The sequence below is a fragment of the Echiichthys vipera genome, assembly GCF_963691815.1.
Source record: "Echiichthys vipera genome assembly, chromosome: 9".
Lineage (NCBI taxonomy): Eukaryota > Metazoa > Chordata > Actinopteri > Perciformes > Trachinidae > Echiichthys > Echiichthys vipera.
The window spans coordinates 12036218-12048096 of NC_139834.1; positions in this window are offsets into that span (position 1 = coordinate 12036218).

Here is an 11879-nt window from a genome sequence, read left to right on the forward strand (position 1 = left end):
AGTTCAAGTGATGACTGAAAATATAGCAGTAATAGCAGCTAATAAAGTACAAATCAATAAATGCCTGTTGTTAAAAAAACGGGCTATAAATTTCATATTGTCTACAACCATAAAAAGTCACCAGGAGATTAAGGTGTGGGTTTTGTGTAAAGGGGCTTTCATACTGGTAACTCGGAGAGGGGAAGCCGTTTTAAAAACGATTGCTGTACATGTGAGCGCACTTTTTGGTCTACCACCATGCTGAACTTCTGACAGTTACCACCCATCGGCAGGAGCCACTTTCTTTTGTGAATGTTATTTATTGATACAAATGTATTTAAATTGGAATATGTTTATGATTTTTTACATTGCCATACTTGATGACTGTTTTATAAAAGCAAAAGGTCACTTTAGGCCATGATATGTCGTGTCGTGAGTTTTTTCCCTCAGGTAATCCTTTCATGGTGTGAAAATGTATTTTTTCAATTGGTAGCTGGCAACTTTCTGTCAATGGTGTGTCACTGTGAGCAGGTGAATGGCAAATTGTTGCACTTGGAAAATGTATGAATAAATTCAGTCCTTTTACCATTTACTACTCATCATCATAATCAACAGTACAACATTTTCAGACAAAAAAAGTGTACAGAAAGGATAATCAATAACTTATAACAAAATAAGAAAAAACATTTTTTAATGTTATTTGAACTTGCAATACTTTCTTGGCCACTTGGGTCAAGTTGACACATTGTCATAAGTTACTATGGCGAACATGTTGGCAAATAGTTGTTAATGAAGCATTTAGCAGATACACAGCAACATTTGAGAAATATTTACTCTCCTTTTAGCTGTACTTTGTACTCCACCAGCTCCACTACAGTATGTTCACCAGCTAGTCATTAATTGTGTCTAGCATGTAGTTTAGCATGAGGTATACCCCAAGGAACTTGTCAGGGACCACTCCTGTTTTCAATTTTTATTAAAAATTATCCCTCTGCTGTGAAAATGCAGATATAGGTACTGTAAATTATGCAGCAACCGCAGGCCATGAATTAAATCAAGTTTTGTCTGGAAAGTGCAATATAGTATTAGATTGGATTTGTACTAAAAGGTATTGTGTTTCGGTTATAACATGAATTAGTTCTTAAGCCTAAACTGGAGCTATCCATATCTGGTGAACCCATAAAACAGGTGGGGAAAGTTATTGGAAATTTATTGGTAGGCCTGGTCCTTGACAAATAGCTGTCATGGACCGAGCACATTAATAAAATTGTTAGTAAAATGGGTAGAGGCATTGCAGTCACAACAGAACGTTCTCCCCATGTACAATCACACATGCTGCGTCAGGTTTCTATGTCATTCAGATAGAACTAGCACCGGAAAAAAGCTCTATTCCAGCCTCTTATGACGCTCCACTGAGGAAAGGCTATCATCAGGCTTGGCCACATTATATAGCTGTACCATTAATTAAAAAATCTGAAAACATTTATAACATATATATAGCCCAAGGACTAACTCGATGAAAAACAGTTTCATTTACAGAGCCATAAGAAACTGGAATAATTTACCCCTTAATATCCTCCAAATCAAAAATAAAACATCCTTTAAAAAGACAATGCAGAGACATTTGTTGACATGCAGATGGCAGATTTTATAGAAGAAGGTAAAACTCTCTGCTAGATTGTTAATAGTCATGTTTCTTTTCTTCGTTCTTTTTAAACATCATCTTTGTGGTTAAAATGTTTTTTTAATTAGTACTCCACCTGTACAGTGTTGAATGATTTTTAATTGGATGTGAATGCAATTAATATGTATTATGTAATATGTACGTGGGAAGATCCCAGAAGCTTCTGACTGCCATGGCATCGGTTAATTGCGATCCTTTAAATAAACAAATACATTGCTCTGTAGATTCGAGAGTTGAGTGGTAATTCTTTGTGGGTTTGTGTGTGGGTTTCATGTTACACATACTGTAGTCATTTAATCCACTGATAACATCAAAACGTTAATTATGCAGTTTAAGGTTAAAATTATTTACTTAAAGTTTTGTTTCTTCTCCAAGATGACATCAGTATAATGCTTTAAAAAGTAACTCTTTATTTCATCTATGTCCTTAGAAAGTTCTTTATTTCCTCTTTTTTTCTCATCCTTTCAGATAATGGATAGAGGTTTCCACCCTCACCTCACTGCTGTACAATCACTTCAAGGCAATTAACCCAAACAACTATTCTTTTACCACCACTTACCTTCTACAGAATGCTTACATTTTATGAATGGCCATTTTTTCACAAGTCTTAATTCTTGAACTCACTCTGCTTGATTAGTGGAAAGACAATGAGCCAGTGTTCCCTTTCTACTTCAGGGCGAGAGATTGAACTAACAAAGAGCTCAAGCCATACCATGCTGTCTTTCTCTTAAAGGAAGACCAAGCAGCCAAGTGGACTGGCTACCAGTAGGCTGTGGCTGTAATTGATGGACAATTGGCGATTTGTAGAATCCATAAAAAGAGATGTTAAAGTAATTATGTTTGTCATGATATATTGAAAGCAGGAACGGGCGAGCTAATCAGAATGGCTGACAGCTGTAGCATGCAGATGCTATCAGACCTTTTGTCCATAGTGATAAAATGAAAGCGGGTCATCTTAACAGGTAACAGCTGTTCATGGCTAATTTGTTCAATTATGTGCATAGGAGGCAGGCGGAGGTTGTTTCTCAGCCCTGAGGGACCTCCTCTCTCCTGTCCCTTCGCTTCCAGAATGAGCTGAGTAATGGAAATCCATATCCAACATATAAAGCATGGTGAAAATACAGAAAACACCAGCACACTTGCGTCTGATATGATACATGATGTTTCATGTGGCACATTCATTTCACAGAGGACAAAGTCAATGCTAGCAACATGATTATTTTTGACTGATTATTGGACTCTTTATGACAGCGGTATTCCTTTTAACTCATCAACTGTGACTGGACCTGTGAGAAAGCCGCATCATATGACATGTTCAAGAAACCACTGGATAACCACGCCTGCCTTGCTGAGAGGAGTAATGCCATCCAATACACAAGAAAGATGCATTATGGGATGATGGTGATCACTCAGAATTGTAATGTTATTGTTAGCGATGAGAGGTTGTCTAGCTCCGGATTGATTTAATGCCATGACGTTTCCTCTACAGCACAGGCTTACCCTGACCTTTTAGAGAAAAATGTGATTTGGGAACCTGCCTCCTGCACAGCTGCCAAGTCAGGCGCAATTGTCAGTCTGGCAATTACTAGCCAGTAAAACCACTCCAACCAGTCAATCATCGGTGGAAATGACCATCAGAACCTAACATGCCCAAAAAAAAAAAAAACTTTTATTTTTGCAAAAGAAAATCATACCACTGCACTTTAATTTAAGTAGTAAACAATGATTTGCTGAAAAGTGTTGCAGATCATTTAGAGCTTTTTAACATTGTAAATAAAACACTAATTAGAGCTGATAATTATGTCTGTTGTTCATTTCACCTTTTTGCTTTTCTCTGTTTGCCAAGATCACTTTAAGATTGCAGTAAAACTTCCTATGAGCACACTGTGTATTCTTATAGTCTCTTTCACACGAACACACACACACACACACACACACACACACACACACACACACACACACACACACACACACACACACACACACACACACACACACACACACACACACACACACACACACACACACACACACACACACACTGCTGGGTGGAAAGCTTTAATATTTCTCATTATAATCCTAAACCAAACATTTAATATCTGACAGCTACGGAATGTCAAGACAGACTTTTCTCTATTTATTTATTAACTTGGAAATCAGATTGGCATTTCTGATTCAGTGAGATATATAATCTTGATATATATCTGTTAATTTTCAACGCTTCAACCTCCAAATTCAATTTAAGATATTTTCAGACTTTCTCCTTTTTTTCACACAGTATGCAGTAACATTTACTTTTGTACTAAGCAACTGCTGGCATGTCTTTACTATATTCTGCCTTATCTAATGTCATATCAATGTACAAAACTCATTTATTAGTATAAACTGTTTTAAATACAATTTCAATTCCATGTTCAAGCATCTTTTTAAGACAAAGTGCAAGTTAAGTCCCCCTGTGAGGATGGAGAGAACATCCTTTCTAGAGTGCATTTATTAATTTATTATTTTTGGAATTTACATCTGAGAGAAACACAAAGAACAGAGCAGAAACCACAGTATGAGAAAAAGGGGCCATAGTTTGACATTAAAATGATTGAATCTCATCAAGCATACTCTTGTCTGTTTAGATTACATTTATCTGCCTTGAGCTCTGATGAGTTACCCAGTGACTAGAAGTAGTATGAACCCCTTTTTCCTGTGCTCATATTGTGTGAGTGTGTGTGTGTGTGTGTATATATATATATATATATATAGTCAGAATATTTATTACAGTTTACCTTCTAATCTACTAATTCAGTATTTACAGGCCATTAAAACATTCCTTTCATATAACTAGAGGTCCATCCACAACTTCTCACCATCAACTATAATCTCCCCGAGTGATGGGAGTAGAGTTCAACATCCACAGTGTCTGACAGATGTAAGGTCAAAACCTCCAGTACGCCTCCTGCAATCTTCTGACACAGAAATGTCAGAATGAAAAACAAACACTGGTTGGACCTGAAATAATATAGCTTGCGCTGAGTTTCTCCTTAACAGGTATGCTTTTTATCTTTACTGTTACTGTTGGGGACAGTTCTTCCTCTATTCTGATTACCTTGGTAAAGTTTTTTGATTGCTAACATGGATTAGTCAAAACTGGAGCCAACTGTTGTCAACATATTCTCATCAGTAGGTTTGTTTGATATCTTATGAAGAGTTATAAACAAATATTCACATGATAGGTTACAGAACAGCAACACCAGAAGTGGTGCAAACGGTGACCAGAAGAGGACCGCAACGTTTACAAAAGGCGTGGGTTAGGTTCAGGCACCAAAACTACTGTTATGTGAGCTGCTAAGTTTAGGCAACAAAAGGCGGCAGTTAGATTTAGGCATGAAAACAACTTGGTTAGGGTTAGAAAAAATGGTAATTGTTAAGCTTAGTACTTCTCGGGCACAAACACCACCACTGGGATACAATCTCCAGACCCCCGGATGAAAGACCTGTGTTTTGGGACCCATTCACATCCCTACACGGAGACTAGTGGTCTTATGCTACGTCCCCTGCTTTTAATACATGGAATACACACAAAATAAATACATGGAGTACACACAAATTACAGTGCATTGGTTTCTCCAGTAGCCTAATAAGTATGTGGAATGCACATGAAATAAATATGTGGAAAACCATTAAAAAAATAATAGGAGAGAGGAAGGAGTACTATCATGGTACAGTTACAGTATGAGTGATTATATTATACATGTTGGTGTTTCTTTTGTAATTGTTATTAATACTAATATTATTATTGCAGCCTAGGTATTTATTTTTCACAAGTAAATACGTATATGCAAATATATATGGAAGATAAAAGGGTATTGAACCAAATTGCTGCCTTTCTGATTCATTCTACTTACATATACTTCAGCACAGTCAATAAAGGGACCTATAATGATATACTGATTTATGTGTGTATAAGTGACAGTGTGTGCTTTCTGACTCCAGAATTGTTACCATGTGTTCTGGTCCAGTGAGCATATTTTGAGACATGCATGAAGTGTTTTGGTGGTTTAAGTGAGATTTGGAGGTGAGATTAACTGTTTGGCCGAAATGGATATGGGTAATGCAGACTGTAAAAAAACTGTGACAGTGGCAAACCACATTTAATAAAGGACTTGGGGAATTATTTTGGATTATGTTGTGCAAAACACGCAGAGCACAGCGAGGGAAAACATTGCTGTCTATACACTGTGTTGATGATGATGATGCGGTCTGATGGCAGTGTTGCTAATGCACACCAATTACTGGTCTGTTTGGTTTGTACTTCTTTTCCAGAATTGTTAAATAAGCATTGGGTTGCTACATGAACAACACTGGTTATTTAATGGGAGATTTCTTTTTTAGCAATGGTAGCGGTGTGGCTGAAATTATGGTGTCATTGTGTGTTGGTTAGATATTTGGTTTGTCTGACAGTCCACCGCTTTAGTCCGGATGAAAATATCCCATCAATTAGTGTGTGGATCGCCATGAAATTGTGTTCTGACGTGCACAGTCCCCAGAGGATGTTTCCTGATGACTTTGGTGATACCCTGACTTTTAGCCTTTTTAGCCTAGCGCCACCTCCACATTAGTGCTTTTAAGTATCAACGTGTATGTATTTTCCATTGGGTGATCCCTTGACTTCTCATGTAACACCTATAATGAAAATCTTATATTGGTCCAATACTTTGGTTTATGTACCTATGACATTCTTATCAGCATCAACTTTACTGTGTTTAGTGCTAATTAGCAAATGTTAACAGACTGAATCGAGATGGTGAACAGGATAAACATTGTACCTGCTAAACATCAGCATGTTAACAGCTCAAAGCACCACTGTGTGTAAGTACAACCTCATAGAGACATGCAGCACGGCTGTAGACTCTTGTGTTTCGACTGTTCGTCTGGTTAAAAGTGGATGTGATGTGATGGGGAAAGGTAAAGTATTTCTTTTAACTATAAAACAATCAGAATCTGACATTGTGGTTGTTACCAGGAAACCACTGTCTGATGCATTACCTGATGAAGCCAATTACAAGCAGATTTTATTCAAGTTTCATGTGGGTTTTTCATTAACTGCTTCTAATTCAATTATAAATATTAAATCTTACTGAGAATTATTGTAACCAAGTTTAAGTTCCATGACATTATACATCCAATAATAATCAATGGCTTTAGACAAGTTTCCCTTTCAGATGTGCAACACTTTGCATCATCACTTATTTCTGTGGGTCTTGACATAAATATATTTTCCCTTAACTTAGGCTGTACGTGTTAAACTATCAGCGAACATTTTCATCTGATAAACAGGTCTAATTCGTCTTATTGGCTCATTAAATGTCATAGCGGGAGAGTAATGTTCACTTTATTCTTGGTCACAAACAATAATCCATGTCTCAAAGTGCATATTTCCCCAAAACTTATACATCTCCTTTATAATCAACAGAGCGCTATATTTCAACCATATTTAGGAAGTGATATAGGGGCTCAATGAAGTCTCATTCTGAAAGTTTTGGTGGGTGTATACTGTACTTCTAATACATCAAAATGTGTGGAATTTATTCACTCATCTTCATAGCTGTCACTCAAAGAAATTATCCTGTGAGCAGCCAGCAGCCTCTCATTATGCAAAATCAAACAAGACAGTGGAATTGAGTTTGGTGTCCCAGAGTAACATAAGCAAATATAGCCTGACAAGTCATATTGGAGAAGACTTAGAAGTCTGCCTAGATATCAAAACAATGAAGACAACGGTTTGGGATACTAGGCAGGCATGATATACCTTGTCTGCAGAGGGAACAGAACAAACCTTCTAAGTCTCAAATCCACCAAATCTGGAGGAAGTGCTTTGGCGTGATCCTCAACGAAGATATCCATCTGTCTGTATTTGTGTGTGTGTGTGTGTGTGTGTGTGTGTGTGTGTGTGTGTGTGTGTGTGTGTGTGTGTGTGTGTGTGTGTGTGTGTGTGTGTGTGTGTGTGTGTGTGTGTGTGTGTGTGTGTGTGAGTGTGTGTGTGTGTGTGTGTGTGTGTGGGCGTACGTGCCTAACTTATGCTAATCATAAAATCATATAGCAGCTGGTAACCTTAGAAACAAAAGTAAGATATTAATGTGCATGTCAAAATAAATTACTGTCTTAAATAAAAGGTTATTTTCTCCAAGTTCTTGCCTATGGTAATAAAAGATATACAACGTATGTGTCCAGTCATACAAGCTATGATGACAGATGACATATGTTCAGTCAGACATGAATGGTTGGTTCTAAGGTGGTGCGACAGTGCCCTCCTGTGGAACCGCTCTGCTCTGTTCCACAGGTACAAACGCACTAGAGCTGCTTTCTCCACTGACCTGAGACTGGCCAAGTGTAATGATGAACCACAGACAATTGGTTAAGACATTGAATGGTTCCAATACAAAGAGATTTTGACAATTGCTTGAAAGGCCATGAACAAAGACAATGCGGACAGACAGCTGTGCAATGGTGGAGGAAGTCCCCAGTTGATGATGAACACCACAGGGTATTGAAAACACATTTAGGTTACAAAATACAGTGCATTAATATGTTGTTTACACATTATAGCCATTAATATGTTGTATACACATTATAGCCTGACTGGTCAATCAGTGGAAGAGAGAAAAAAAAATTCCATCGAGTAAAGCCTTCACTTGCCGTTCTCTTTTTTCAATGAAGAAATACTCCCCAATTCTGTAAAAATCGATGCCAATGTAGCATCTACGCTAACCTCTTTAGGACCTGCCATTGTTGTTTTGAACGAGTGTTCAATTTTTGTGCCCCCCCCCCCTCCCCTCAACTGCCAGTAGCTCCTCAGAGGATGCTGATTGGCCATCTCACTGAACACAAACACATTACCTTGAGCCTGAGGGTTATCCGTGTGACATGTAAACACACAATTCTCGTGTGTTATCGTGAGAATTCAGCTGCTGTGCAAGGTAATACACATCACACCACAAACCCTAATGTCTAAAAACCCACCATATAGCCTATTCCTTTTTTATATACGGCACTTTGCAGACTGTGCACACAGCTGATTATCCATTGTTAGACACAGTACAACCAAGTTCCTTCAACTTGGAGCCTCAGAAGTATTAACCAGAAAAGAGACACAACTCAGACAACTAAACAAATGGTCAACAATAAATAAAAAAGTTCTGTGGACGCCACGTTGGATGCAACAAGCAAAATCAAATCACATAAATTAAAGAGCATAACAATTCTCATACAATCAACAGCAAAAAAAAAGAAACATTACTAAAACAGACATGTATAAACTCCACAGTGGCTGCAACCACAAACACGCATATCAAAGCAGATAAAGTACTGAACAACTATTACACAGAGTTTAGTGCACACCAAAGCACACAACGTTGACCTTCCCATTCATACAGTCCGTTATAACTATATCAAGTGGTGTTGTACTCACCTGTCTGAAGGACACTTTGTGAGTCTTATGCAATGCACGGCCCTCCACAATCTGCTCCAGGATCAACCTCTCTCTTGTTCACTCTCAAAGCACAATATTACCAGTCCACTTAGCATTTGAGGAGCCCAGTGGAGACAAATGAGGCTCTGCAGTCACATCAGGGATTATTGTCAAAACCAGCAGAAAGGCCATGCTGAAGGTAAAAATACCTCAGTCACCACTGGAGCATACAGATACACCATGATGATTTGAGCATTTACCTTGTTAACAACTGGTGACATCTTGGGATGTAAGCAAGTGAGAGTATCTGCATCCTTCCTAGTGACCGGGTTCGACAAGGTGGAATAATGTCATCTGTTCTCTTTAATCTGCACATGGATGATCTTTCTATGAGTGTACAATTGGATGTATTGTTAACCATCTGATGTATGCTAATGACTTAATCATCCCTTCTCCTTATATTGCGAGTTTACAGCAACTGCTCAGAGTCTGCTCAACTTATGGTGTGCAGTATGACAGTAAATTCAACTCTTAGGGTGCACTCACACCTGGCCAGGTTGATTCATGCCGTGCTCAAGAGTGATTGTCTCCCCTCAGTGTTGTCATTGCTAAAACAAATGAGGATGAGAAGCAACCTTTTCCTTCCAAAGATGGACAAGTGCAAGTCATAATTTTGTTCCCACCTTTCATGCTGTGTTAAGGAATGTTATGTACAAATGAATGGGTTGATTAAATGATTAAAAACAATTTAATAATAATGGCCTTATATGAGCCTACACAAAGTGATACAAGGTATTCCTCCTGTTTGGGAAACTTTGGATCATCTGCCTGTATGTGTTTAATCACTGTGGATTTGTGATTATATATATCTGTGTTACTGGGTTTGATAGCATTGTATTTATTTTGTTTTTATATTGATGATGTGTCCGAAGTTAAGTTGATAAGGAACTTGATTTTGCACTTTATATTCCCATCAAGTTAACAGCATTGTCAAGGAGCTCAAAAAGGAATCCATGCTGTGCAGTAGATCACTTTAAAATATCCCATACATATAAAATGTCACACCAGCAAGTGAATAATGACAGTGGAATTCCGTAACTATTGTACCATGAACAGCTTCATCCACTCAATCCCGGATCTCATAAATATTATTTTTATAGGCTAAGCCACTTTTGTGAACATGATAAGACAAAGGACCCAATGATTTAGGTCCGTTTTGTCATCAGAGTATAAAGTAAAGAGGCACAGAATGAATTTATAGTGATGAAAGAGGGTGTGATGAGACTTTTTTTGGCTCATACTGTGAAACACAATTATAATAAAGAAAAACTGTCACTGTAAATCCACAACAGTTTGCTCTTAGTAACTGTTAGTGAAGCAGTTGAAGGTTTATAAGGAATGTTGTCTTTAAACCTCATAAATAGTCATCTTATTATTATTTATTGAATTAGTCAACTGTTCCTTAATTATTATTTGATTTAAATTGTTAATTCATGTCTGATTAATTCTTACTGGTCGGTTGCTGATCTTAATTACTTTCATTTTTATTTTATTTCTTAATGGTTTTAACTCTCATGTATTATTTATGTCTCCTTAAATTATGTTTACTAATGTCTAATGTTTTATCTTTACACTATCCACTAAGTGTGGCTGCAACCTCTGTTGTAGCTCACACGCTGTGCAGCACATTGTGCTTCCATCTAAAATGAAATGCGCTACTGTATACTGTATAAATAAAGTTTTGCTTGCTTGCTGTACCTGCTTCTAAAAATAACCGTCACTTTCCCCTTCAGTCCTCAGAGTTCAGTTAAAGTCTGAACATGTAAAATACGGAAAGATTGCGCCTCTTTTTTTCTCCATCCTTCAATCAATCTCCTCTACCTCTGACTATTTACTGGAATTTGAGAACACAGCGGATTGCAAATGAACTTCTTAACTCTGTTAGATCATATTGATCTGTCAATTTTGTTCTCTAATGTTACAAACCTTGAACCTAATCAGACAAGGATTGCCATTACCATCCTGCTACTTGTTGTATAAGGATGTAGTGGGGAGATGGACATAGCCAATGATTCCAATCTTATTTGTTATAATCCTTTGATCATGTTTCAAGATTAAAAGTAAATTCCTTTCTGGTGCACTTTCTTGTCCAGCAGTAATGGGCTCCCAATGAGTTGATTTTGAGGACTCATCATTCTCCCCCTGCAGTGGTACTGAATAAGCATCAAGTATACAGAATATTAAAAATCATGCTTTTTATTTTTCGTAGAGGAATGTGTGTATGAGGGGTTGCCTATTGACTCTTTATAATGCTAAAGATCTGATAGCCTTTTATAACACAACATTTTTCTTCCAAAGCACTCAAGAAAGAGAAGCATGGAACCCTTGGAAGTTTCATATGATGTTCCTTTCTAAGGGCTACATTTTATTTATTGATAATCTGTCAGTGTTTGTAAGGGGCTTTTTAATTCCTCCCTTTCTAACGGAGCAATTTAGGAGGAAATATTTGAAAGAGAATGTCAAAACATTAATTTCGATTTTCAACCTATTCACCACAGACATTTACAAACGTCTGTGTTCCAGTAAAAAGGGGACGATATCAAAAGTATTAATTCTAACGTGCAAATCGGAAAATTGGATAAAAAAAAAAAAAAGAAACTTGCTAAAGGGAACGATTTCTTTTTGCATAATGTGAAATTAGTTACTGTTAGTGAGACTGACGCAAGCAGTTAACAGATCATGTTGGATAAAAGATTT